Consider the following 5,088-nt stretch of genomic DNA (forward strand, 5'->3'; position numbering starts at 1 on the left):
GTATTGGGCTCGGGGAAAGTGGTATCTGTGCCTGTGGTGAAGGTTATCACGACATAGAGCACGTTGTTTGGTCATGCCCTGTCCACCGTGACGCTAGGTCTAAATTAGTAGCTTCCCTTGTGGCCGGAGGTAGACGGCCAGCTGTACCTGTTCGTGATGTCTTGGCGAGCCGTGACATACCCTACATGACCCTTATATACGTTTTCCTAAAATCCATCCATGCCCCAGTCTTGTCCCGTTCCCCTCCGTCTACACCCAACAAAACGACAAGAACACGTTTGAACCTTAAGCACAGATTTTGGAATCAGCAACTGCACCCCACTCGAATTCGCCACTACCTGAGAACCCGAGGCCTTCAGTGATATTTTGGCTCAGCGGCACATACCAAATGGCCACTCGAACACTAGCGAACAACAACAACGAACCATAACCAGCAACTAGACCCCGCACAATACCTCCAGGACCCGAGAATACAAACCTCTGCCCCAGCTCATGACATCGGCCATTCGAAGAGCATCAGACGACCATTCAACAACAAAACACTGATTGAAAAATTCATGCTAGTTTTAAGTTAGACTTAATTTCAGCTCGTAGTCGGCAGCGAGGATAAAAAATTTGCTTTTAGTTTTTAAGTCACCAGATATAATTGGCGCCGTTAAACATTAAATTGTATTTGTGCCGTGTCAAATAAATGATATATGAGGAAAAAAAATATATATAGTCAACGTTCAAACGTTTTGGAACGGCTTCCTACGTTATTTTTCAACTTAATTTGGTCTTTTTTACGCGGTCCCATATACATTTGGAACGTATCCCCCGCGTAACAAAACTGACATATTTATGGACATATTTTGGGTGATTTCAGACCTCCGTGTGTGTAGGTATACCTGTATCCTGGGTATAACCTACCAGGACTTTCTCCAGAAAACCCTGTATGCGCAATTGGCGCGGAATTAATACACACAGATTAACGTGGACTAACTGACTTTATTTTCGTACATCACTACTTAAATATACCCTACCGGTAACTCAGAGAGAGAGACTTTCTCCACTCTCTGTTTACCTTACTAATCTCTTAACCTAATCTAGTACTGCTAAAGTACAGTCGGCGTTTTGTTTATAACACAAAACTTGTTTATTTTGGTCGAGTTTGTTTGCCGGTGGCACAGCAGAAGGCTGCGCGAAGTTCTTTGCCACCTATGGCATAATCTGTTGATACATAGAGTGTTGACAGAGCCGTTCGCGGTCCTCTGTCAAGGGAACCAAATGTTTCGCCTGACTAAAGCATAGCAGAAGGCTATGCCCTCCTAGGAACAAAATTAAACTTTAATTATAAGGCTCGTGACGGAGCATTGGGTTCTTCGCAGGGTGTGACGTCACATCTGCCACCCCGCCTAGTTGGCCATTATCTAGAAGAGACAATGGTCACACGGTCCGTCCTGACGGCCGATAGGTGTGTTTTCCTCATTTTTATTACAATTATTCTCGCGTTTTAATGCAACTATATACACCGTTGTTTTTATATAATATGTTTTTTTTTCTCTGGCAAATGAAATTCTGTTATTCAAAACTGTAGCACCGTTTTGAGTTTACATTATCATATATGACATTTTCCTTATTTAGAATTAACAATTGCTTGCTCGCCTGATGCGCTGCGTCGTGAAGATATCAGCTGTTCAGCTGTCGTGTTCAAGCGCCGGGTTGCAGGGGGTTTGAAACGAGAAGGTGCGTCTGGCAGTAGAGGTTCTCATCGGTTGGTTGTGGTGTCATCTGGTTCATTCAGTTTGCTCTTTGCTGCCTCAAATTTGACGTTCAATTTATCAGTTTCACTTAAAACGCATAAGAGTGTCACTTTCCGGTAATGGTCTGGTAGCAGTTCGATACTCCCAATAACCGATGTTAGAAGGTGACTTTTCTCGCAATACCCGGTGGGTCGTGCTTCAGATATGGGAAATGCACATGTGGGTGGTAAAATGTGGGTTGATAGTGAATGTTGATTCGTAGTTGATCAGCGTTAATTCCGTAACGTGTTGCTTCAATGCCACGTGTTTGAATATTTTTCAGCAATGGTAAATGAGTAGCGTTTAGATCCCGCAATGACTTGATACCTCGCTGGCGCACTTAAGCGAGTAGATAAAGTTGTTCCAATGTTTTACCATCCCATTCTAAATCCGGCAACAATATGAAGCCAATTTCCTCTGACGGATCCTCAAAAACTATGCGATCCTTCTCTTTCCGATGCTCTAGTATATTGTAAAGCCACTCTAAGCTTAGCTGCTCCTTTTGTATATGAGGCAATGTTACGGTTTCATAATCTTGGGCAGTTTCTTCCACCAAATATCTCTTTTGGGTGGAAAATTTCACAATATGCCTCTCAGTAGCGGGATATATGATTGTCACCTTGATTTGATTTACTTCCGGATCAGCAACGCACAAAAAATTTCCGTAGGTATCATTAACAAATTCCGTCCTTAGTTGGGACGTGGTTAAGGAAAAAACTTCTTTCGACGGCTGCTATAACACCAGTTGCACTACTTTGCACACTTTCACTGTTCTTCCGACAAGTTCGTCGTGACGTCGTCAGAATTAGCTTTCGTCACCATGCTCGTTTGATGACGCTTATGATTTTTTAGCTGCCCCTCAGTGAAGGCCGTCTTTTCCAACACAATGGTCGCGTAATCGTCACGCGATAGGCTTACAAAATGCCCCAACAGTGAAACGCTCTTGTGTGTACTGTTATTGTTCAGGATGCGAACAGGTACGAAGCCTGCCAAATCGTAGCTACGGCTGGTTGGATTGTTCACTCCATCTTTCACCATAGACACCCGCCGTTCGACTCCCCACGCAACCGTCTGCTTTCCTTTTCGCGCTGTACTGGGCATCATGGTATGCTCCCATCTCAGCATCCATTGTAATCACCTCGGTCGTCTTCGATGATCGGGAACTCGTCTCGTTGTCAATTCTTAGATGCTAGTTGCCCTACTTAGCAAGTGGTGCATAATTTTTTTGCCATTATTTTATCAATTCTTTTTTTTGGTTTCGTTACTTTTTCCACTTGCTGTTTAAAATTACTGTTCACTCGCGTACGGGCTTCATTCTATTATCTACTCTAGGCTTCTACTTACAATCTAGGCCCGTATTTCTCTTCTTGTTCGGATGACATACTTTGGTTTTTCTTCCCCTACTAAGTTGTACATCATTTGTATTAGATTTGATTTAGTATTTCAGTATTTGATTCATCTGATTTTACAAATTTAACATTCAATTGTGCATTGTTTACTTCTTTTCCATTATGCACTCTCTAACTTTGATATTTGATGTTTTTTTTACATTTAAAATCATTTCGACACATATTAATCCATTTATCTGTATTAGGCTTTTACTTTCCGCTTTAAAATATCAGTTTAACTTGTCTTATGGCCCATTATTAACGCCTTTTTTTTTCATCAAAAAGAGTTCAAATAACTTTCTGCAATTTAAAAAAATAGCATCAATTCTTTGCTTTGGTTACATATTTTCTTTATTTTGCGTTCTTTCCAAATATTTTCCTCCTTCTTCTAATAAAAGTTTTTCAATAAAATAAATCTGTTTCCGCACAATGTATTATTTTTTCATCTCTCTATTTTTGTTTCATCATGGTTTCATCGAACAAACCGCATTGGTTCAATCTTTTCTTTTCCTTTGTCGAGTATTTCCTGTCTGATTCATAAATAAATCTTTTCATTGTACAAACCGCGTTGATTAAATATTTATCGTTTTCTTCTGACTTCATTTACAATGTTCATCTAATAACTGGCGTGTTCTTAACACCTCATATCATCTTCTAATTGCACCTAAAATGTCCCGTCACTTTCTCATCTGCTTTATTCTTTAATCTTTTGCATCTCTTTTTGAATCTGTAATTATTTAATTTTCGATTTGTCTCTTGCTACTGTCATACTTACACTAGTTACACTTCTCCTGGTATGCAGAAGTCTGCATATTTCCTCTCCCCCTTCCATCCGAAGGTGCGACCGCCCGCTCTAGTGATTCCTGAAAGATAAGAAGGTTAGGAAATAAAAGGAAAATCTCGCACACTCACTCATTCTGGGTTAATAACTCCCTTGTTTACTCTTTCAGTCAGCACTCACCTCAACCATTCCGGGTTAATTACTTCCGATGTATACACTCACACAACCTTAACTAATGAAAGAATAGTTCGAATCCCTTAAAGTCAGTAGTCTTTTCGTCTGGAAAGTTCAGCCCTCTTTTCAAATGTCTTTCCTAGTTCTATTGTTGTCTCCATCGCAAAAAAATTTCCCAATACAGCATCCATCGATTTTCTTCTTCGTTTTCCTATTAAGCCAATAGCTATCAAACTACGTTTTCATGAGGTCTTTTGTCCACTATAATTTCTTTCCCATGTTAACATTTGCATTTTACAAAAAAAAACAAATGCTGTTCTAAATTCTTTCAACTCTTTTTATCCATTACAACCATCCAGATCATTCTAGTAATTTGAATTCCCCAAGTTTTTTGTTTATTTAACCTTTATCGGCGGGGTTCCTCCTCCCTCACGCCTTCATTTGTATTTGAATTTTTTTCAACTGTGTCATGCCATTTGACTAATATCATCAAAGGCTGTATATCTTTTTCGGCGACTTATTCCATTTCTTCACGCCTTTACTTCAGTATGCTTTCTTCCGTTTGGTTCTGCCTATTAATTCCCGTCAATAAAATCATTCAAGTTTTTCGGCGACTTTTCGTATTTCTTCACGCCTTTACTTCAGTATACTTTTTTCCGTTTGGTTCTGTTTATGGACTCCCGTCAATAAAATCATTCATATTTTTCGGCGACTTTTCGTATTTCTTCACGCCTATATTTTACTTTTACCTTACTTTTTCATACAGTTTTAGGTGCTTGCTATTATAACTCATGCCATCCAATATCGTATTTCATTAAATATATTCTGTCCGTTAACCTTGAAAGCATAGTTTAAGTTCATATATTCAGTCATAATAACGCTTAAGCCGGTTATTATGAACTTTTTCTAAACGATTGCCGTTTCTAATTACTGTGGTCATTTCGCTTGGAATGTCCACTACTTC

At 39.6% G+C, this 5,088-nt stretch overlaps 1 pseudogene; it reads right to left on the minus strand.

Annotated features, from left to right (window-relative positions):
- Positions 1-1,747: 1,747 nt before the first annotated feature.
- On the minus strand, positions 1,748-2,882 carry LOC129716946 (m7GpppX diphosphatase-like; annotated as a pseudogene).
- Between the last annotated feature and the right edge of the window lie 2,206 nt (positions 2,883-5,088).

The sequence above is a fragment of the Wyeomyia smithii genome, chromosome 1, assembly GCF_029784165.1.
Source record: "Wyeomyia smithii strain HCP4-BCI-WySm-NY-G18 chromosome 1, ASM2978416v1, whole genome shotgun sequence".
Lineage (NCBI taxonomy): Eukaryota > Metazoa > Arthropoda > Insecta > Diptera > Culicidae > Wyeomyia > Wyeomyia smithii.